This window comes from Paramormyrops kingsleyae, chromosome 7 (genome assembly GCF_048594095.1).
Source record: "Paramormyrops kingsleyae isolate MSU_618 chromosome 7, PKINGS_0.4, whole genome shotgun sequence".
NCBI classification, from domain to species: domain Eukaryota; kingdom Metazoa; phylum Chordata; class Actinopteri; order Osteoglossiformes; family Mormyridae; genus Paramormyrops; species Paramormyrops kingsleyae.
This window is the reverse complement of record NC_132803.1, coordinates 25141880-25167596: the sequence shown is the minus strand read 5'-3', so window position 1 is coordinate 25167596 and position 25717 is coordinate 25141880. Positions and strand designations below refer to the sequence as shown.

At 37.3% G+C, this 25717-nt stretch overlaps 1 long non-coding RNA gene across 1 annotated transcript; it reads left to right on the top strand.

Moving 5' to 3' along the window:
- Positions 1–15283: 15283 nt before the first annotated feature.
- Positions 15284–18257, top strand: LOC140592026 (uncharacterized). The gene is made up of 3 exons (XR_011992250.1): positions 15284–15354; positions 17803–17864; positions 18198–18257. It is a non-coding gene; the product is annotated as an uncharacterized lncRNA (long non-coding RNA).
- Positions 18258–25717: the final 7460 nt, after the last annotated feature.

The window sequence follows — 25717 nt, the reverse complement described above, 5'->3', positions numbered from 1 at the left end:
AAAGTGATGATATTTGAGAAGGTCATGTGACAAAATAAAATTTAAAACATGCTTTTATCATTTTATATCCAATCTGTCTTAGGTTTAAGGAGTTTCAGCTTAATAAGGGAGTATTATATGCTGGCAAATTAAGCAGACAGCACAGCAATATAATTCATATAAAACGCAGTGTTCTGTCCTGCACAAACCATTGCTCTTTAAGAAAGCAGTATCTGAGTTCACAGCTGTATTTGTTTTCACTGGGTTCAGGTTTAGAGTTCTGAACATGTAGATTGCTCTTTGTTAGCTTTCTGTTTGATGGGTTACACTTATGAACCAAGGCGTTTGGGAAAGGCTCCAAAATAAATTTTATTAAATACAGTTTTGCCTTGCCTCTTCAAGTCCTTTTCTTTTTAAGACACTGAAATATGAACACTGAAGTCTGTTTAAATGTTACACAGCATTTGTTTCAGTTTTTATCAGCCTGATAACACTTCTTTACACTGTAATTATGGTATAGTCACTTTATTTCATTATGATTAATATGAAATAAATACATTTCCTTGGGAATGCGAGATTGTATGGCAGATTAAAATGAAGGGGTTTAACACTTCCCTAACTTTAAATGAAAGTATGTAACTAAATACGCAATATTTCCTGGTGCATTGACTAAATGCAGTGCATGCAAATTTTGCGTGGTCATCTTCTTCCAGAGTATGTACTGAATTAACATTTGTATTGTAAGGTTTTGGGCAGCTTGAAAGACAGTTGTCTTCACATTCTGTATTGAGTCATGCACATGTTGTGAGTAAATTTGGTAGATATACTCTTCTCTTTTGTCTGAAAGGCATAATTTCACATGTTGAATTACACATTCACACACAACCCCCCCCCCCCCCTCCTTATATTCTTATATTCCAGTCTCTGTTCCGGCATTTGACATTTCTCCTTATTATAATAAATCAAATCTCCTTTGTTCTATGATTGTGCATTGCTACAAAAAGCATTGTCAGATATGAAGAATGCAAGAGTTTGCTTAAGACCCTCCTCTGCTTTCTGAATTAGATCTGCTGTAGCCAGTACTTTAGTCATTTCAGTTTTTTTTCGTCAGTAAGTCATATTTGCAGTGTGCTAATCATTGATAAAAGATTTACAGATGAAAAGCATATAGCAAGTGCTTACAGACAAAGAAATACGTATATTTGTGAGCTGTCATTTTGTTACACTTTATGGATAATTTAAAATGTTTAAAAGGGTCATGCCCGTCCAGAGCAGAAAGGCCAGCGTTTACATGAACTCAGAATTTTCCAGACAAGTAGAGCATTAGCACAGAAGGAAATAATTAAGCCTAGTCCCGCACTCGTTGGGACACTGGTCAAAGTAGTTGAAAGTTCCCAAAAGTCAGTTCTTCATTAGTTAGAGAGCTTTTTAATGCACAGTTTAAGTAGTACAGGAAAGACTGGCCCAGTAAGAATAGAGTGCATAATGCAATCAGTGTAACACATGCACACGCTATGGGTTTGATCTGGAGTGACAGTGTGTTACAGTAGGCACTGTTCTCTCACACTAGCATTATGTATTTGATTCTGGCCCCCGGCTCTATGTGGAATTTGCATGTCCTTCCTTTATTTGTGTAGGTGTCCTCTGTGTACTTCAGTGGTTACCAGCTACAAAACTATGCAGTTGGGTAAATGAGGGTATCTAGACTGCCATTCGTGTGTGTGAACATGCTCTCTAACGGGCTGCTGTTCTGTCTAGCGTGTCTTCTGCTCCCCTCATGTCCTGCTTGCTTGGTTTAACATTGACTTAGACTTTATCTAGCTGGTTGTGAATACTATGTTGCACTAGGCTCTCATACCTTCATGAGTCATTCCTTATCTTACGGTGTCCCACAAGGGTCAGTTCTAGGTCCACTGCTGTTCTTTTTCTCTATGCATTTTCATCAATATTCTGATGACGCCCAGCTTTATCCATTGGCTCCTTGCTTGATTGCATAGATGGGATCAACTGGTGGATCTCTCATAACATCCAAAGGCAAAACAAAGAAAGGCCAGAGGCTTTTTTTTATCAGGAGTAAGGTGATGAGAAGTGGAGTACACGGTTATTTTGACACCATTTCTTAGAAGGCTAAGAATCAGGTGAGTCATTTTTGATAGCGATCCCCACTTTAAGATTTCATTAGCAGGGGCTATAAGTCTGCTATCATTGCCACAATATCGTTATGCTGCAAGCTGTCTGTAACAGACTATGAAAAGCTTACACACACACCTTTGTCTCAAGCAGAATAGGCTATTGTAATGCAGCCTACCGAGAATGCTATCATAAATCTGCAGTGTGTCCAACAAGCCCATGCTAGAATTTTAACACATATCTCATCCACAACTGATTTTAAGATCCCCTTAAGAACATAAGAAATTTACAAACGAGAGGAGGCCATTCGGCCCATCAAGCTCATTTGGGGAGAACTTAACTAATAGCTCAGAGTTGTTAAACTCTTATCTAGTTCTGATTTAAAGGAACCCAGGGTTTTAGCTTCCACTACACTAGCAGGAAGACTATTCCATACTCTAACTACACGCTGTGCAAAGAAGTGCTTTCTTAAATTCATTTTAAAACGTTCTCCCGCAAATTTCCACCTATGGCCACGAGTTCTAATATTTAAACTAATATTGAAATAGCCGTTTGGCTGAACAACATCCAGACCTGTTAGAACCTTATATACCTGGATCATGCCCCCCCTTAGTCTCCTTTGCTGAAGGCTAAACAGATTCAGCTCAGCTTAGTTTTTAAATGTTTTCATGGTGTAATTAGTGCATGCTCCTTACTTTGCCACCTCTTTACCTTAGTGATCTGATGACTGGATAAGTCCCATGCTGATCATAAAGATGATTGGACAGAAGCTTTTAGTCTTGTAACCTGGTTGACATCTATGATGTTTTGATGGGACAAACTGCAATATTAACTCTCAGATTACTTGAGAGCTTTAGCTTCATTCTTCACTTTAAAAATCATTTATTTAATCTAGTGTGTAACATTGTTTTTTCTTTGTTTCTTTTCAATTTTTTTATTGTTATGTTGTTTCCTTTTTTCTCATTTTTAAAATTCTTCATCTGTAAAAGATGGAAATGAATAAACTTAAATGAAGTAAGTAAGTGGAGAAAACAAAAAAAGCAATATTTATATATGAAGATATTCCTGTTTAGGTGATGAAACACTGGTGATTTGCTACATATAAAAAGTTAATTAATTTTCCTTCCTGGGAGCTAGAAAATAATTAAAAGTGCTTAGTGATTGAAAATTGCCCTAGTCATTTGTTGACAAATCAAATTACATTCACATTAATTTATATGTTAATTTGGTTGTCATTTTTATCCGAAGATTAAGTCAACAGTCTTTCTTACTCAATGAATAATAAAAGATTAACCTGTATAGTGACACTGACTTTGTTGAAATGTTGCTTTCAACCAATATTGACCAGGTACTTGGAACTTGGAAGAATCATTGACAACAGGGGAACATGCCCTGTAAAGGTGAAGAGTCTGCAGACATAGAAGACAAGATGAAGCTCTCGCTGTCCTGTGAGAGTCGTGCTTGGGGTCAGAAGATTGAAGTGGCCCATCTTTCCCATACCCTTGGAACAATGGTATTTCTGATAAAAGTCTGAACAAAAAAGACAGGAATTGTGTTGGTTTCTGTGTTGTTCAACTGGAACTGAAAAAACAGATGACTAAGATATTTCTTACAGCTGAGACTATTTTTAAGAAGGATAAGAACTTTTGGTGCGCAGTGAGGGCCTGGTAATCCAGGGAAGAACACAAGTCTTATTTGATTCATTTACTCAGTCTCCAAATATGTAAATATTGTATATAATTCTTATTTTGTTGTACATGTTTTAGAACAAAAGAATGAAGAATAAAAAGTAAATGAAAAAAATATATACAAAAAATACATATTTAGAAACTGCATAATATTTTAAAAATGGGAAAAGGAAAGCGAGGTGAACGGTTGAGTATTTAAAGGTACATACAAAGTGGAAGGTGAGGCACTGCGGCTTTGGAGGGAGGGGGGGAGGGAGCCACCTCAATCAACCAGACTAACCAGGTATGATGCCAAAAAAAATGCTGAGGTCTGAGCTTTGCAGCAGAGACAGTAGTAGCACTAATATGACTTAGACGAACTTTTTTACGTTGGTATGTATTGACGTTAAAAATTCCTGTTGACGCATTTAATATGCATCTGGAACACTGTCAAAGGGCTTGTATAAAATTACCTTGCGAACTCCGTATTAATGGGCAGTGGCAGGAGAAAGCAATGAAGGATTTGTCATCGTACTCTACCATCCTGTTGGAGGATTTAACTCCACCACGCCCTTGTCCCGCCTTCACTTTTTACGTGTCCTTGTTGTAAAAAGCACAGCATTTATTTGTACGTGACACACTGGATTATGGGGCTTCCTCATTGCCATACAGTGCACACCATACATGGTTCTTCCGGCCATACACGTGAGTATCAAGGTAACACTCGTGTCCCAATCCGATGCTATCCGGTAGGTGTGGATAAACCTTTGCACTCTGATGACAAACGTCAGCAAGTCCTGTCACGTCAGCAGATGAGGGGTTTCCTTCAGTAGGCCTCCGATCACCATGACAACCTCATACCAGAAACTACAAACATTCGTGTCAACTAGTGCCTGCATTCCAGAGGAACTCCCTGGCAGGGAGCCAGTGTTGTTGTTCTTGTTGCTATAGAAGTGCTACAGTCTAGGTGAAGCAGGACAGTTAATCTGCGGCTGCTTTTCACTAATCATTTTGTGCATTTTGATACGGGGAAGAATAATATTCTCAACTTTTCCTATTCCTTGTGTTTTGCTTAGGCAAACTGCTAATGCAGTATAATCCTACTGTATGGATGTATTGCACTGTGCAATTGTGTGAAATTTCGGGAACATGATCTCTGAGTAGTCAGGTGTTGTCTTTCACCATTGCCCCCGCAGACCCACAAGCTTTCACCGCCTGTGCAAACATAAGCCAGGACCAATTGCAACCTTGGGATGACTCCAAGAGCAATAGTACACTCCTTTATTTTCTTAATTGACTTCTACCCAGTGGAGACATTTATGATGTCACTGCTGTGGGTGTACATGGCAGTTTTTCCACTGCAATTAAGCATTAATCTCCACAAGTCTTGGGATCAGCCTGACACGGACATGATTTTTTTCACCTGAACTGAAAGAGAGAGGCGCAAATTTCCCACCTTTCTCAGCTCACATGCACATGAATTGCTACTGAACATGTGCTGAATCCACTCTCAGTGCGAATGTTCAAGAATGACAGGGTGTAAAATATTTGGGGTTTCCGGTTCGTTCCCCCATTCTAATTCCCCCCATTCTAATGCCATAGAAAGCATTATTGCTGCCTTTTCATGCTTATAGTCAGATCATCGTGACTAATAAACGACAGACAGCCTGTCTTAAAGATGATACGATGAATATCAGTATTTTAACGTCATCTGTAAAGGTAGTAAAGAATAGAAAAATATACTGTTGACCTAATATCATGCAACCTCTTTTGAAATGATGTAACCACTTAAAGCTGAAAACAGAAACGTTTCAAAGCACAAGTGAATTCAGAAGATCAGTGGTGAAGATCAGTCTCATGTCAGCCTTACAGTATTTAGCGCCTTTTGTAGATGAATGACACACAACAGGTTACCATGATATTTAATATGCTTTTGATGCATCGATAGATTCCTGTTCTCTGGTTACTTTTTTAGTTATTTTTTTTAAGTGTATGTTTTTAGGAAGAAACAAACACATAATTAATTTTACTTTAAATTTAATCAGAATTTTAATATGAATTAATTTGAAACCTGGCCCTTGGTAAGCTGCAGAAGATGGATGGATGGATGGATGGATGGAGGCATGGAATATTTATATGTGAATGTAATCTTGAGATGTACTGAATGTCCTACTTGAATGACATTTGAACTATGTCTGGAAAAAATTTATCTTCCCTGGTGTAATAATGCCCCCGAAAATGCTTTACACTCACAGCTGTTATAAATCTATCAAATTTGTAGTTAACACCAGGCTGAGAAGCGCGGTGATGACAGCATGCTTCACTGACACAGTAACCGATGATGTAGTGAATCTGCCATCATTACGAAACTTCCTTTAATACTTATGTGTAATGTGCATATTACATGTATTCATATAAACATTCCGCATAACTGTCAAAAGAGGGACCAAAAAATAATAAACTACGTTTCATAAAAGCATGGACCAATTTCTTAAAATTTCCAATATACTATATAGCTTCCCTAGATCCATTTGATGACTTGATTAGATCATTCAAAAGGCATGTTTTACTGTGATCCATTTTTTTCAGTCAGATCGTTTAGAAACTTACCGCATATAAACTGTTTATTTTTTTCCCCGACACTAGGAGTCAGGAGTTACTGAACCCATCCAAGTGTACGCGCTCTGGCCAGTCACACAGCATGGGCAATGTAAGGTTACCAGTTCATCAGGCATGCTTTTGGATTGTGGGAGGAAGATCAGCTGGCCAAGAGGAAACTCATGCAGACCGAGGAAGAATCCACACACGCACATAGGAACTCCAAACAAACAGTGTGGCTGGACTCAAACACGCAACCCTGGTCAGAAGCCATCACACAGAGCATCTCAAAAATAAGACAAATTGTAACACAAATGTAAGTTTCACTAATTAATATGCTGCCATATACAGGCTAAACACCATAACTACATATTTAATCAAGATTGAGTTATGACTGAAATTAGGCTCTGCTTTATCTTGGGACAAAATATCTTAGTTCACCTGTGCTCAGTTTTGAAGAAAACGCTACCTGTTACACAAATGGGGGGACCGTCAAAAAACACTTTGAAGCCCCTTTCCTCAGTTTTAGTGTCAGCATAGTTACTACGGTTTGATTCTGTAGGGCAGTATAGCGAACGTTGGCCAAGATAAGCAGTTTGAAGACTTCTCCCATCCCATAGAAGTGCACAGACCTAGGATACCTTTCCAAAATGTTAAAACTGCACATGCGCATGGAGTAGAACTTATGAGTTTATTACTCACTCAACTTGCAGACCATAGTAAGCCACTGTTTTGGATAATGATTTTGCAGCTGTGGCAAGGATGGAAATCCATTCACAGTACTTAAAAACTATGCACAAAATTTATGCTAAATATGGTTAAGACTGAACATAACCTGCAGGGCGATTTTTTTTATACAGAAAGACTCTGTTAATAGTAGGACAAGAACCAGGAATGGGAGCTGGAGCAAATGACACAAATAAATCAGTGAAGCAGAGGTATATTTCCATCCATCCATCCATCCATCCATCACCGTAGTCACTTAACCCCAACCAGGGTCGCGGGGGGGGATCATAGCCTATCCCAGGAACAACGGGTGCAGGCAGGAAGAGGTATATTTCCAAACAATGAAATTAAATCTAACATTTGTAGTACTAGTTGTAGCATATCTAAAATATAAAAGGATATAAATAATATGAGGATATTATAAAACAAGCACATAGGACTCCTTACAGTTTATTACATGCTTTACAAAACACAAGTTTCCCATTCTTCGGTGTTATATCCTGAACAAAAGGTGTGCAGAATTACATATCTCACTTTTTTTGTGAGCCGTCCTTTAAAATCCTGGCCAGAATGACTGCAAAAACCCTTATTCAAAAATGCATTAAATTTAGGACAAATGAACTCTTTGGTTTTATGATTATCCCCTTTACACCCCATAACCCATATAATTGAAAAGTGTTTAGTTGCTTTTTATAGAAACTAGAACTTTTGGTAAAAATTCCAGTAACATAGTCGGGATAATGAATAGCATTTTCCCATGAACTCTTACTTTCAAGTGGAACTCAGCTTTCCACTTGTCTTTTCATATTTCTTACAAAAGAAATATTGTTTCCGTAACTTTACAGGCAACTTTTCATATGTGGAAAAAAATGAGAATATTCAAAAACAGGTCGTGAGCACAGGCCTTCAGTAACAAACTGATTCAAACTACCCCCAACAATGATGATGAATGGTGAGGTAAAAGACTGCCAATTTGATTGGTGTGAGACCTAAGAACTGTGCTCTCAGGTAGTGTGTGGCTCAACTGGTTAGCATCTGGAAGGTTGCTGGTTTGAATCCTGAGGTCGGCAGAGAAGTCACATCATCATTACGCCCTTAACTTCCGGAACATACTCTAAAGGTGGGGTATGTGAAGACTGCAGCATTCCAATGTACTTGTGCAAATAAAATATCATTTCATGCAGTTTTAGTTTTGATTTAGCTGTCAGGGTTTATGTTCTTGTTTTATTTTTGCCTCAAAAAGGCCAAAGTTTATTTCTGCTTCTTGAATTGTATCAGACACCTGACCAGTGCTTCAGGAGGTGTTTTCAATGTTGACAAACTTTTCAAAAGGAAATCTGTGGGAACAGCATCACTGTCGCGACTCTTCAGAAAGTTCTTGTCGAGGTTAACTTGGGTCTTACCCAGTGCTACTGTAGCTAGCTAGGAGGCTAACTTGGGTCTTACCCAGTGCTACTGTAGCTAGCTAGGAGGCTAACTTGGGTCTTACCCAGTGTATTTTACAGTGTGCGTGATGAAGACATGTAGTACTTGGTGTATAAACAAGAAAAGAGTTAAATGCGTTTATTTACACTGACCATTCATGTTAGCTGAAGTCCAAATCCAAGACATTAAACGTTTCATGAGACAATATTCTTTTTACACCCATCTCTCTGCTTTTTAAAGCTCACCCTGCTCGAAAATGTCAAACAGCCCACAAACCAAAATTAATACATCTCAACACGGCTCGCAGTTTAAACAAACTGAAATCTTTGTACTCAGCGTCTTTTCACAGCCCCTGCATCTGTAATAGAGCAGCCCCCTCCCCCCTTTTTCATTGCAAATTATACAGTTGTCTTGGGGTTGATATTTTCTGCCCTGTCCCACATGAGGATGGCACAGGGACTTTGGAAGGCCACATAACTTTCAGCTCTGCCTGTATATTTTCAAAGGACGCGGACGTATGTCTGGATTACACGGGGCGTCAGTGTTAGTTTTTTTAAAGAAATAACGGCATTAAGTGCTACGACATTCTTGTACACTTTTTTAAAAATGTAAAACTGCTGTTAATAGTAAAATGTACAGCTGCTGCTAATAAAAATGATACTAACAGCAACAATAATAGTAAAAATAAGAATCGTCATTGTCATAATCATATTGGTGGAAGTAGGTTGTCGATAAACGAAGACCTTACCGTGTGACGGAAATAATACTTAGTAACTGTTCTATGATCAGCAAGTGACCTAGACTGGTTAATGGTAGCAATTACAAGACCACCCAGAATTCTTAAAGGGCTCCTATTTATATCGTCGGTTTGCTTAGTTCACTGTTTAAAATCTTAGCTGTGCCTTAACCACTGCCGATCGGAGCTGTTTTTGGGAAGTCACGGTTTCATCTCTAAGTGAAATATTTGTACTTTGCTTCCCTGGATTGACTTGAAATAAGGACGAATTTATTTCCGAAGGGAAAATGCCCATGAACTTGTGGTGATTATTTCATCGGCCAAAAATATATCTTGTATCAAGTATATGTGTTTTCATTCTGAGCAAGAACCTGTTCTGAAAGCAATCAAATGTATACAAAATTATATTCACTTAAAGCTTCATATAATAGTTAGTATTTCATACTAAAATATACTTCTAAGTATATAACTGTGGTCTAGGCTCTATGTAAAATGCTCATTTCAAAGTTGAACCCATGGTTTTACATTATACTATAACCACTCAAAAATTGTAGCCTCGATTACAATGAACCTCTTAAGTTTGATTATCTTTGGGGGCATGGAAGCTCCTGTAATTATGATACTCAGCTATTATACATTGAAAGGCTGTTTCCAGTGTTGGTTTCAACAGCAGTACTAAAAATAAACGTAATGGAAAGCACATCACACTTTTGTTTATTTCTAAAATGGATTCTGTTTATTTGTGTCGTTTGCTGTACTGTAGGTCACTGTGGCATCTTCCACATTGAGGTCTTTTTATATATATATATATTAACGCTCCAACCTTCCATTTGTCCATTTTCCATTGATTTTTTCCTAGTGAATGTCCTGTTGATATTAATATTGTGTAAAAGAGCTTGGAACTGGCTACAAGAGTCTACATATTATGGTCTCGTGGTCAGAGATGGGCAAAGATATGTATGGTTAAATTATACTGTAATTAACAAACATGAACCTTCTGTGACAAAATATAATTAGTACACTGTGGGTTGAGAGAAGATGAGACTGCCATCTGTCTTGGTCGGGGTGATTTGGTGGTTATAATTATTGGTGATAATTCACCTGCTCTCATTTCACATTTCAGTGCTATTATATTGTTTTACAGTATATTGTTTCGTATTGCTAGTCTTGTCACTATTCTCTTCCAGACACCCCTGACAAGGGTGTCCCTTGTGAATCCACCATTCACTGAACAGTTTTCATGTCATGTGATTCTATATGCCATCCCAACCAAAAACATGTTCAGAAATCCATACTCGGTAAAGTCATTGTATTCATGCTGATCAGCTATCATTTAATCTGATGATTGTTCCCAGGCATAAGACAGTATCTCTCAGAAAGTATCCTGAATACTCAGCAATACTTCTGAATGTCACCTGTACAGTCAGTGGTTTGGTGAGGTAATTTATATGCTAGTGAGATTATTTATGTCTGGACCCCTCAATTTTAGGCTGTAAATGTGAGAGGAACATCCATGGTATCAGAAAGTACCTTGTCCTTATCCAGAATTAGCATAATTATTGTTTAGTTGTATATTTTTTCAGTGCATTTTTCAGTGATTCCATTTTCAATACATTTCCCCAAGATACTTTGTATTGTATTTTAAACTGACTATTTCATGTATATCGTGATTCAGCATTTACAGAGACATGGAACAGCTTTGTTGAGTCTGGTCAAAATTCATAGACACATTTTGAGAAGCTGATTGACGCTGTACAACAACTCTTTTGTGTGAAGTTTTTTATTAGCTTAACATAATGGTTTAACAATAATCAAACCATTAACAAATACATGCAAACTGTGTCATTTATCTTGTATGCTAAGCGTCAGTAATGGTAACATACGTAGAAGCATTTCCTTGCAAGCTAATGGCTGTAAATGCTATTATGTGTTTCATAAAACAGAAGACTTTAACCCGATGCTGGCAGACAGCGTTACTATTTTACTGTTATCCTCACGTAAAATACATTTTCCATTAAGACAGAATGTCTAGACGATATTTTATGACCATCAATGCATGTGGTTAATTGGCTTTTTTGTTGTGTAACTCTGCTTTAATTCTTCTTTGTTCCACAAAGTCATTCTTTCAGTCTCTGGAGATTGCCAGCCACCCACATGAGTTGAGCAACTGGTGGAATGGGAAAAGTGGCAGACAGACTGCTTGTTTGGGTGTTAATGTGGCCTCGTGCTACAACCACTCAGGCTTCCTGTGTATGGAGCCTGGGGTCCTTGCAATGCACCACAACCTGAACCATTGTCTGCCTTAGAGATTGTGGGATTCGTGTGGGTTCCAAAACAGGCTTTTAGACTTAGCTGGGTAACTAAATTGTACAGCGAATGTCTATGTTTTTGTAATTGGTTTCTCAGTTCTGACCACATTCTACAGTCCTTGATTTCTTATATTTTTGCAGGTAAATAACTGTAGCACCTTTTTCTTGCTACTGATCTGCGTAGTTTAGTCCTTATGGGCCTTGACCTTCTATCTAAAATGCTCTAAATTATGCTGATGATAAGAAGATATCTGATTGGCTGGTGGTTCAGTGAGGATTTGAATTCTAGCTCTGGTCTGTCTGTGTAGACTTTGCATATTCTACCCATTTCTGCTATAGTCTAAAGGCATGCAGTTAGGCAATGTGGTGTCTGTAAATCAGGGCTGGGGAACCTGTTCCATGGAAGGCCGGTGTGGGTGCAGGTTTTTGGGATGACCTCTCAATCAGCCAATAACAGTGGGTCTCCAGGATTGGAGTTGAGAACCATTGTTTTATTATTGGCTGATGGAGAGGCAATCACAAAAACCCACACCCACACCGACCCTCCATGGAGCAGGTTCCCCACCCCTGCTCTAAATTGTTTGTAGAGTATGATCATGCATGCATGTATGTTGCCTGTGGTGGACTGGAGTCCAGTCCAAGGTATAGTGCTGCCTAGTACTATGTGCTGCCTGGGATATATAGCTTCCAGGCCCCTCAGGGACCGTGACCGGGAAGATGGGTGGATGGTTGAATATCTCATTTATCAGAGAGCACGTCCTGAAATTGGCTCATGAGTTGTACCTTTTCACTGCAATGTTCCTCAAAGAGATTTTGCCCAGGGACCTTCCTATGGGATTTCAGTGCAACGTCAGATTTTATCACAACAAACCACCAGCCAAAACAATTCGTGCCTAACTACCACTGTGGTTTTATCTTCACCCAAGATAAAGTGTGCTCTTTATGTCGCTAGGTGCATTATATACCTCGGCCCATGTTTCATGGTCTTACAAATAAAACCGACTGATAAAGCAAGGGTACTGTTCCACAGGAATGTTCCCGTGACAACTTGTGGACATTTGATGGACTATCTTTTTCTGGTTACTGGAAAATAAAATCTCCCACAGACCATAGTTATGTGATCCAATTGTGGATGAGTAAATCAGCAACAAGTGCTGGGGCTCCACAGCTATTTTTGTGCTGGTGATGGATATATGCAAACAATGGTTGTTTTAGGTTCCGAAGTAGAACCAGGAGACATAGAATGTGACTGAACAACTTTAATATAACGAGGAATGGAGAGAGAGAATCAGTTCACTAGACAGCAAGTGTTCTCTGGTGAATCTAAAGGCTCAGCCTTACAGCAAGCGGGAGGTCCAGAGCATATGATGGAAAATCCCACAGGGCCCTCAAAGGAGGCTGCTAAGGAACCTGGGTTCTACTCAGGGCAGGATCATTGTTCATTGTTCCTAAATAATACTTCAGATATCAAGACAGGTGAAACACTGTACCTTATTCTATACTATACTCTATATATATATATTATATATATATATTATATATATATATATATATATATATATATATATATATATATATATATAAAATATATATATATAATATATATATATATATATATATATATTATATATATATTATATATATATTATATATATATTATATATATATATATATATATATATATATATATATATATATATATATATATATATATATATATATGTATATATATATATGTATGTATGTATGTATGTATGTATATACACACACACACACACACAGTGGTACCTCGGTTCTCGTTCTCCGTTCTCGAACTTAATCCGTTCCGGACTCCGGATCGAATCCTAAAAAGTTCGAGTTCCAATTAATTGGTTCCCGGCCCCCCAAAATTACACCTAAATATGTTTTTTTTTTTAGCATTTAAACACAAAATGAACAGGATAAAACAAGAAGAGCATTTTTTTTCTTAATGGCTTCCAAAACGATAAAGATCTTATCCCAACATTACCGCTGTCCTGCCCCGATCGTCCGCTCCTTCCGGGTGCCACTGCCCCTCGTTAACCTCGTGTGGGATCCCCATGTGATCAGCTGTTTCTGGTTGTTGTCATTAGTCCTCTGTATTAAGTCCGCGTTTCAGTGTTTCCCCAGTCCGGTCATTTTGTGTGTTCGACTTACTTACAGCGCTGGCTTAAAGCAACGCATTCTGATCCTGACGCAATGCATTATGGTTAGATGCATTGCGACCTCTCACCCGGCTGCACAAACTGGAACCGCCTCCGTGACGACACACCTTTGCCCTTATTGGCTGAAGAGTTTAGTCACACGCATGACGTTTGTATCCCAGGCAGTTCCGATGCTTAATCTGCTATTTCAAAAAAAAAAAAAAAAATATCTGCTATTTCTCCCGAATATCAGGTAAAGCAGTGAGAACTGGTTTTCAGTTAATTTACCTGGTGAAATAAAGTTTAAATAAATGACATAAATCCTCTAATAGTACACGTAGGTTAGTGGTTTATTTATTGTTAGTTACTGTAATGTTGCGCTGCTTTATTTGGTTAGTCGTCCAGTCTGTGAAGAAGGCATTCAAGTAAAAATTGCATTGTAGTCTGTATATGACAATAAAAACTTTTAATCCAGCTGTGTGACTCATTTCCTGGCGCATACAATTTATTAGGTCAGGGTTCACTGTTCGACTTCTGATATTTAGATCGAGTTCTAGGTCAAACTGGTTTGTTCGACTTTCAAGAAATTCGAGTTCTAGTGAGTTCGAGAACCGAGGTACCACTGTGTGTGTGTGTATGTGTGTGTGTGTGTATATATATATATATAAATGTATTTGCATTCATGGATTCAGTTTTTTTGCAACTGTAAGCATCACACTAAAAAATCTAATGTAAGGCCACCATAATATTTATTGTTACTCATAAGGCACTTGTAAATAAATGTTATTTCCAAATTTGACTACAATATCACCAAAAGACATGACAGCCAAACAAACCAAAGAAGGCTTCATGCTTAGATAATTTTAATAACCAATAATTTGAATAATAAAGCGCCATTTTTACCAGCTATTCACCGTGTAATACAAGAAGGGATGTGCGCACTTATTGAAATGCAAAGGTCATATTTCAGTACTGTTATGTAAGAAATCTGATCTTCTGCCCTATCTGGTTTTCAATCTTATGTAAGTTTTTAATAGACTGCTACAATGTTGAGAGAACAGCAAAATAATAAAATATATCATTATTTCCTGAAACTGTGAAAAGGATAAGAGGGTAGAAGATGAATAGATTTTTATATTTGATATTAATATCCACACATAATATTTGATTGATGAAGTTATTTTATCATTTCACTGAAGTTCAACTATGCACTAAGTTGTTGTTATCATGACCACTTTTGCATGTATCGCAAAAGAACTGGTCAATGTATGAGTGGATTTCTGTGTTGTAGATGTGCATTTTTTTTCTTTGAAGGAGACAAATAATTTTTTATCCTAAAAATAGCAGCTGGGGGACGGGGGGCTGTCAAAATAAAGCCTACAATACAGGAGACAGAGAGAAGGCGATACAGCGTATACCTAAACAGCCAGACTTTGAGATACTGCACCTATTCAATGTATCCCATAGCCGAATTTCCTCTAGCTTTCATTTAAACAAAAAGAAAACACTCAAAAGAGAAGGATGTGTCTAAAGATTTTATCCCTCCATGAAAGGTGGCCCTGAGGTGACCCAGGGGCAAAAGGTGTGGCCAAGGACCTCCTGGAAGATCCCACATAAAACAGGTAAAAGACCTCTTATGAAACTTGTTGCCACATACAAAAGGCCAGATGTGCCCCTTCTTTTGAGATATTGTGAGTTACATTTTCTACAGCGCATTTTTACCTTTTTTTGGGGCCTGATGTCTTCATAATTTATATGGACTTATTGAGTTCATTAACCATAAAATATATTAATGTACAGTTGAATTCTTTCAATCAAGTCATTTTATTTCGACCATGATTTGAAATTTGGTCCTGTCCCGCTTAAATTAATTCTGTGTGAGGTAAAGGTCTGTGCTGGTCCACCAGGAAATTAAAAGTACCGTTCCTCTAATTCACACTTACATCAACTTTAGTCATATAGCATCTTTGGTCCTGATTATGGATATACAGGCTGTCCAAAGGTTAAGAACGTCCAACTTACGGACAGCTCCTGCTTCCAAATGGACTGCCATAAAGCCTATTCAATTAAAAATTCAAGTTAAATATGATGGTTTGTCATAACGAACACACATTGTGCAGCTTCAGTGGTCCGTCGACTCAAGTTATGGTACACTACCATATGCAGTTACTTTAATATTACTGTTTAATAATAATCAGAGTAATAATAATAATAATTATTATGATTATGATTATTATTATTAAGTAATGTATTATTATATGTAAATATATTGGAAAGGGATCCATATTAAACACAAATGCTATTGAATTTGTTCTTAATGCCTGCCTGTTTTCATCACTTTCCTTTCTGCCCTTTCATGGTTTTAATGAATTCTCCTCAAGAAAGTAAATTCCAAATAAATAAATAATAATCAACAATAACAGTAATCACGCTGTAAAGGTCAGAGAATTAACTGTTGGTAAAATTAAATAAACAGCTTGTTTTTATGAACTCACATTTAATGCTTTCAATGGTTTTGAGGTTGGTGGGAGCTGTTTATTGTTTTTATAATACATTTAGTGAGATGAAGTGTTGAGTTTATTTTCTACTCTAACTGAAAAGTAGACTGAAAGTACTGAAATGCTACCCAGGGCTTGTTAAGTTACAATGATATAAAGAAGGAGGAAAACTTGGCAAATGATTAACAAAATAACAAAAATAATACATGAAAATGAACAGATATTAACTTATGTGATTACAGTAACATATTAAATAACTGTAAAGTTGTGATAATTTAATGCTATTTTTTACATAAGAATAGCATTGATGCTGTGATGCCTGTGGCCGATAAACATTTTGTTCTCATTTTTCCCTGAACAATTACAGTAGATGACTATTTTTCTTTACCATTTTATATTTTTCATTGACATTTGAGAAAAACTCTTGCTGCCTGAAAACATTAATATCATGGCCATTCTACCCCTAGCAGTCCTCGCCAGCCTTGATAAATTTCATTCATTTGACAGTATCTTACCAATGTTTTTTGTGGTTTTGCCTCGAAAACATACAGGTATACAGGAATCTAGATTGTTAACATATGAATTGAACAAACACAATTCCTTGAAACAAATATTGAGCATTAATAGCATAAATTTGATAGGCACAGTTTCATGGCATTACTAAATATTGTTTTGCATATGATCAGTCTAAATCTGCTGCAAGCTATTTACAAATATGGATCAAATAATCTTTTAGTTTTTTTTATTATTCAGAATTATTACACTGTTACACCTTTGAATGTGCATTACCATGTATGAGTATGCAGATGGTGAATAACAAACAAACAGTGCTCTGTTTTTGTACCTAAGGAAATGTCTTCGCTGCTGATTTGGGGATTTTGGGGATGTTTGGGGATTTTGGGGATGTTTGGGGATGTTGAACTTGCCCCAGTTGTGGGTTTCTGCTGTGCACTGCTTGCGTTCTGGGGAACCACATGACACCAGCAAGCATCACATGGAAATAATACTATTTCAACCACGCTTTTCTTTGCAATGTTCTCATATTGAAGTATTATTTTTTTTATCAGAGCTGGGCACCATCGCTTTGACCTAAACAGGCCAATATTATACATTGTTTGTTATTATTTATTATTATTGGTATTTGTTTGTATTATATTTACATGTGTAGTGTCCTGTATACATAAAGAGTAAATTAATTATGTAACGAATATCATTATATTATGGTCTGTTACTGGCTGTTTTCGGAATAGCTGCTAATCTATCTAATTGCTTTAATAATAACTGAAAGGACTCGAAATTACCATTCAGGATATTGAAACTTGAAAAGATCTGGACAGGAGCAAAATGTAATTTTCTGACAACTGAACCCTTCACTGGAACTACAACCACAGAGAATGAGACCTCAGCCCCCAGGTCACTAAAGCACAGTACCGACGCTGAAATTTTGGCCTGAATACTCCTGTCTCTCAGATTTCTGAAATGTGCAGGACCCAAACCTCCAATACAAAGCTCCCACGAAACAATTGAAACTGTATCATTAATGCCTGATATTTCATCCTCTGACATATAAAGATGGAAACTTTGGAGAACAATGGACCTGTTGCATGGACCTATTCTTCTGACCATGACCTCAGGCAAGGTCTTCTTGCTGTACAAAATGTTATATCTCACTTTAAGTTCCTAAACCTTGACTGTCATTGATCATTGATGTTCAATCACTCATAAACATTGGCACAAGTTGCACAGCGTTGCCTACCTGCAAATGTGTAATGTATTCATGAAATCATGTAAGCCTATAAGAGACAGACTTTGTGTAAAAATTATTCCAGGAAAACAAAAGTTTCAAAAATAAAAAGCAAAAAAAAAAAAAAAAACAATCATTTAACCGGTTGTGAGAAAACAATTCTCTTTCATAATACTTGTGTACATTACAGATAATTGATATTGTAATCCTTCTGTATCCACAGGTGATACATTCTAGATCGAGGATGGCTGAAACCGCAGATAACAGTAAAACATCTGTGGACCCCATATATACTGTGAATCTTGTGTATGTAAATGTGGCAAAATTCAATTGATAAATTCAGTACATTGTACATTATTATATAATACTGTACTCTCTAATGAAAAAGATTCTGATTCTCAAGAGATGATAGAGAAATGAAAATCATGCTTTTAATACAGTTTTTTTATAACAGACACTGATAACACAACAAAGAATGTGATTAGCGAGAAGGCAAGAGGCAGACTGGTTGACATTCCTACTGGGAAGCGTGGCTATGGGGACAATGGGAGATGAATCAAGTACTGGGTGCAACTGGGCTGGGAGATTTTATCATGTTACAGCCTGTACTCACTTGGCGCACAGTTTGAAACTTATGAACTATTTATTTATGGAATTTCCCATTTTTTTCAGACCGTGGTAAACTGTGGATAACTGAAACTGCAGATTTGGGGTGTCCCAAATCTGCATTTGTCACTGACACATGTTAAGATGGTGGCCTCACGCCACCAGGACTGGGGGCTGAAATCCAGGCCGTAGCTGTGTGAGTGTCTGCTTATTCTCTCCATGTCGAGTGGGCTTTCTCTGGGCACACTGGCTTCCTCCCACAGTCCAGAGACATGCAGTTAGACTAGCTGGTGTCTTTAAATCGCCACTAGAGTATGATTGACTGTGTTTGTCTTGCAAAGGACTGACATACCGTTCAGTCTGGGTTAGGCTCCAGGGTCTCTGTCACCTGAGGCAGGATGAGCGGTCAGTAGATGGATGGACGGAGTGTATGTTAACCATCTTATTCTCTTTTGTGTTCAAATTTAAGTCAGATGCATACGTGCTCCTTTGGTTAAAGCCACACAGTACTAAAACAGGCTCTGGTTTAATTAGTGGGGCTCAGGAAACGAGATACCCTGTATTTATTTGGCCAAACATTGCAGTTCCAATGTGGACATATGAAACACTTTTAGTTTCATCTGGTTGGTTGGGTAATTATCCTGAAGTGGTTAATTATGTTCAAAATCTTCAACAGGATCCGCTACTGAAGAACTTTCCCAGTTTATTTCAAGGCATTATGGATGGTCTAATTTACTGGAAAGTATTGTTCAAAATCTCTTGGAAAAATCTCTTGTTTCCACACCTGCCTGCTCACCAAATGGGCCTACTTTTATTTTTTTTTGATCAGAAATGGAATTTTCTTCTACATGCTTTTCCACTTAATGACTTGCTCGCTCCCCCTGTCATCCCCACAAAAAGATACCTCACATGGAAGTTCTGAGAGTGACCATCCTGTCAGAAACACACAATCATTTCAAATCCATTGTGGTCAGAAGTCAGCTCTGATTATGTATAATCACATAAGATAACACAAAGCATATATTTTGGTCACAAGATTAACAATGGTTTTGACTCTGCATGACTATTATCTCAGTACAATGAGGAACAAAGTTTGATTGCATTACAAGAGAATAGGATTTAAAGTGTCCTATGAATTGTATCCCCTTTCATAATTTCAAATTCTTTGGCTATGAAAATATGTCTGTGTGGTAAATGCATTACATATTACATATTAATTTCTTATTAAATTCAAATTGTTATTACTATATTTAGTAATATTTAGACAATAAACACTTTAAAGTTTCAAAAAAAAAAAAAACTACACCACATTTTGACTTGAAACAGATAATTTGATTTGATAATTCTTGATATTGAGAGTTCAATGCAGGACGAGGCCAGCCCACCGATTGCCGACATAGGTAATCACCTAGGGCGCCATGTGATTGGGGGTGCAAAAGAGTGAGTGGGGAAAAAAAAACAGAAAAAAATTAAAAAATGACATTAACTGTTCATGCTAGTTTTATATATCTGCTTACAAAGTATATATTTCCTTAGACATTTTAACATTACAACATATGCATGCACAATTTAATATTAGAACATGTGAAAATTAAGAATAACACAATAAAAAACTAGCACAAATTCCTTCTGTTCTCCAAAAAGTTGCTGATACCTCGTTGCTTGGCGCTGGTTCCCAACCCTCTCCTCAGGGGCACTGCATTCCATGTGTTCATTAAATCTCACCACCAGCTCAATTAATTAATTAATTCAACAAATTATTTTTGAAAAGTCAATGACTTATTGATTAACCACGCAAGGTATACTAGGGGTCAAGCAAAGACGTACATGGTCGCTGCTGTGGACTAAGGTGACCTTAGGGGAGGTTTTGAAATGGTTAAGCTAACGCTCCATGACAGACATAATATGATTTTTCACTAACATGAAAATCATTTAAAAATCTTTTTCTTTTGACTGCCTAAGACTTTTGCACAGTACTGCATTTTATAACTTAACCATTATATTGTATTAATATTGACAATATATGAATCCACCTCTTTGAAGACTTGGTATCGAAAGTCAGTAAATAAAAGGTCAAGCTTTTCATAGATTTCAAGCCTGTTACCACCGCCCTAAGAGAGTAAACACCAGTGAGGGCTTTTTACATTCACACCTGCCAAATCATGCTTAGATGAATGTAATGTAACCACTCTGAATTTTCCTCAGTTTTCGTCCAAAAAATGAGTCACTCACTCAGCAGCGATCATTTAGTTTCATTTTTGTGATTCAATGTAGTAATTTCTAATATTCAGAGGTGGAGATTTAAGGTGCAGAGTGTACCAATCCAGACCAATATTTTGTTTCAACCAACCAGTTGAGTACTCTGTGACTGTAAATCTTTATACTCAACTGGTTAGTTGAAACAAAATATTGGTCTGGATTTGTACCTTCTGGACCTGAAATCTCCACCTCTGCTAATATTCATCTGAAAATGAACATGAATAGTAGACTGAACACTGGAAACAGGCACCATGTAATTTTAAAACAGTGAGGTCACACGTACACAGTAACTGCTGTTAAGATGAGTATAAAGTGTTAGTTCTGCACCATGCCTTTATTCCTAACTGTGGGAAAGTAATTATATTGGTTTAGCAGCCTATTGATCTAACTACAGTTATCCCATAATTAGTCAGTCTATGAAAATTCATTAGAGTAGGGGGTAAGCTTGATTTTAGTGATAAAAAACTGGACACAGTATCAAATCCTAAAAGGGAAATTACCTCAAGTAAAACTCTGTACTGTACACATTACTCAATTCAGTAAGTTAAGAAAATTCCCTTTTTTTAAACAGAACAATTTTCTGCAGAATTGAGTGATATAAAACTGTGTGACACGAACTGCATGCAGTCTGTTTCGCGGCATCATGCAAAACAATAAGATGTCAAAGTGACATTCGTCAAAATGTGTTCCTCTTGTGCATGGAGGGTAACAGTACCTCAGCATCCAGAGCTGAGCTTTTTTCAGCCGGTGTTAAAACTAAAGATTTATTGTCGCTCCCCTTACCCTCCGTACACACAATGCAACGTGAAAAGGTCACGAATACACCGGAGCTGATGGTAAAGCTACGATCGGTTAATCTCAGCTCGAGGCAAGCGACAGGTAGGGTTATCTCTGACTCCCCTGAGAAGAAACGTCCACAAAAGGACGAGGAAAACAGAAACCCAAGCTTCCAACTAATGTCGCCTGATAGCGTGCTGATTGTATGGGGCCTGGATCGCGCCGTCTTTCCCGTGGCTGAGAGGAAAAAAACAGAAAAACCAATTCCTCTATCATGGTATCTGATGTCAGCACATCTAATGGGGCTCTGATTACCCCAGCATCAGACCTGGGAGAGGCCGTCTGTGAGAGCTGTGGGGGAACTGACTCAATGCAAACCCAACAAGGAGGATTGCTTAGTTTGTTTACTGTTTTTTTGTTTTGTTTTTATTAAGGCAGCTGTGATTTTAATACAAAGAAGATGGTAGGTATTTTAGTCCACTTTGCATGGCATCCGTGTTTCCTTTTGCAGATTCAATTCCAGTGATTTTACAAAAAAAATAAATAAAATATATTTGTATTTTGATGATACCTTTCGATCTTTATATGCATTTTGTGTTAAAAATGAATTTAGATATTAAATATTAAATATAAAACAATAACACTGGCTATGCTTTGAATTGCTTTGACATTGTTGACTTTAAATTTCTGCTCTAAAGAAGTACCTTTGAGCATGGTTTATTAATAATCATCATTCTAGGTAATTGTGTGTAAACAAGGTTTTTCTTATGATCTAAATGGCCATTGTCAACATTTATATCTCTGTTTGAAATCTAGAGTATTTTTCCAATAACTTAGAGACACCTGATCTCTCATTCACAAACACTTTCTGTTTATTATATACGTGCAGAACAATTTAGACAGACATATACTACTCAAATCAGATAGGTAATGGAAGATTAAGTTTTCTGGAAATCTGCAATCAACCCTGAACCAGAATTTTTTACATTTTTACAACAAAGCAACTTAGTCATGCATAGGCAAGTGACAATACCTGACAAAGCATGGTGGAGAGTCATAGAAATGATTCACAACAACAACAAGAAGTTATATGGAGATTAAATGACAGAGATCACATTGCCCACCCAGAATGAACCTAGACTTTTCTTTTTACTTATTGTTTAGTATTTAACTCTTTGTAACAATTTTTATTTTCCATTTGTAATTAGATTTATCCCCTCATTATCATTCTCTTCATCATTCAAACAATAAACATTGTCAGAATAACAGCCTCCCCCATACGTAAATCTGTTTTTATATATAATTTCATCGTTTTCATATAATTTTTGGTGCTCTACTATTATATACTTTCCTTCCATCCTTTGCGTGTTTGAGTAGACAGAAGAATGAAAATATGACAGATTCCAACAAATAGATTTACTGGTGTTTCTGTTTTGCAATGAAAAAGCTTGGATCTGGTCACTTGGCCTCTATGTAATGTTTCTGAATTTAAAGTGGAGGTGTGAAAAACAGGCCTTTAATCTTGACCAACACACCAACTGTCCTGACAATAAGGAACGTCAATGCAGCGGATTTTCGGTTATTCCTTGGCATTCTACTTTTCTATCGGCAATTACGAGCCACCATATTTTCACAAATCACCATTCATCCGCATAGAAAGTGACCCTCAGTATCCTGCTGTGGCTTTCACACAACTCGTTCCAAATTCCCATGCTGTGGATTTAAAATAAGAGGCTTCCTGAAAATGTGAAACTTTACAGGATCAGTGCTCTTGTATATGACTGACAGGCTACAAAAACCATAGGTTGGTCACTACTTTGTGAGAGCAGCTTTTCCAAATTCCACTGTTGTAACCCACAATGCATTGCTGTACACATATTATGCACTATTATACATATCATCCGATGTATGAATAGAAAAATTGCAATTTCAAAATTTGCATATGGGTAATATGAAGGTTTTATTATTGGTCTGATCTCCAGATGGATAGATGGAAGAAAATATAAGAATCTTTTTCTTTTTTTGTATTTTGTCAAGGATTCCTTCGATAACAGGTTGCAGTGTGATATAGTTGTAGTTCTGCTGATTAGGAGCCTGTTGAGCCATGAAAATGGCCCTTAGCCCCAAGCTCCGCCCCATACGTGCTGGATAAATTGCTGATATTCTTCTCATAGGAGAGCAGGATAGAATATGCAAAAGCCAAAGAATTCCTACGCACCCGTACTTCTGCTTGTACAAATGACAAATAAAGCATCATTATTTTGTTCTCCTATGAAAGGCAAGCAATCAGTTCCATTGCTGTTCAAAGTAATTGGTCTTTTTATCCCTTTGCGTGTATAGATACCTTTCAAAATACTTTTGACAGGAAATCAGCCGTTTTATCACCTTTTTCTCATGAGTCGAAATTCACAATTGTAACTTACAGTGCCTTTACAATGCTGAATCATATTACAGTCATCCACAATAATTTATCTACATAATATATATTAATTAGACCCAACCAAGCCACCATTTGCCATGGCGATGGTGGTGCAGGAGGTAGTGCTACCGTTTGGCAACCGGAGGGTTGCAGGTTCGAGCCCTGGAGCAAGACACTGAACCCCAAATTGCTCCCAGTGAGCAGGTTGGCACCTTGCATGGTGTGTGAATGGGTGAGTATGAGGCATAGATTGTAAAGTGCTTTGGTACTCGTAAGAGTAGTAAAAAGCGCTATATACTGTAAATGCAGTCCATTTACCATATTCTCGGTCTGTCCTTGTGGATTAACTCAGAAGTCTGTATAGGAAAATAAATAAATGATGAAAGATTAGAGCAGAGGTAAGATCAGACATGCCGTCATATGGGCTCTTTACATCTCTTATAATGACATGTAGTACCAGTATTTTTAGAATACTGTGCACGTGAGTAGAATGTTGAGGGTCAAGCATGGTTCAGCAGTTGGATATGTGTTCAGAGGTTTCTCCTCTGTATTTAAGGTCATTTTTGGGATTTATAAATCCGAGATGGGAAACCAAAAACTGAACCTCGAATGTATCGTCTATATAGCTCATATATAGCATTACTCAGACTCCAGATTAATACAGCCAACAGAATATTAATAAAATGAATAATCTTTGATTTTTTCTCTATTACAAATAAAGAATAAGATCTCAATGTCTGCTCACATGGATTGAATCCAAACTGTTAACATACTCTCCAGGCAACAGATGAAAAAATACGCACTCTTTAATTCATTTCCTCCCCTCTGATCTGGTGCCTTGCACTGCCAAACCAACAGCATGCTTCTGCTCTCCAACATGCTTTCAGGCGTGATGGATCGCTTTGTTTATGCATCATTCAATAAAGCATAATTAAATGAATCAACAAATGGTTTAAGAACTCAGAGGGCAAGCCATTACATATCATAGGCTCTGAAGATCTTACTCTATGAGCACAATCAAGAAAACAGCTGGTAAAATGGCAGCACTGAACAGAAACCTTTTAATTGGGTAACAATCGCACAGGCAATTAATTGGTCAAAGTAGTTTAAATAATATATCACTATAAAAGATTCACATAAATGAGTCATTTTCCCATCATAAAAAATGAGTTTATAACAAATGATGCCAGAATGGCTTCCCATCCCCTATTAAGTAGTTATATATTTCTAATACTTGCATAAGTACAATTCTTGCTATGACAACATGCAGCCTGTTGTGTTCAATCAGACTTTGTCCTGGTGCTTTTGGTCTCTAGGATCAAATATTTTCTGAACACCAAGCACTTAACAAAAGACAATAAATTATAAGTGTGTGTATGTGAGATTTGTTACCTGTTGTGACTTGATGAAGACGTTTGCCACACCTCAGTGAACTAAAGCAACCATGGCTTACTTCCATAAAAATGGGCCTGAGGAAATCAAGATGAGTAACTTGGTAAGTGCTCTATCTATGTGGAGTAAAAGAAGTTTTCCAGAGTGCGGAGGCAGAGCAAGGCTCGTGTTGTTAGGCAATTACACATATTTCAAAATATAGATACTACATGATTATGTTGAAGATTAACCTGATTCCAGCTGTTTTGCTTGTTTTATGCTCCCTGTTTGCGAACCAGCAGAGCAAAGCC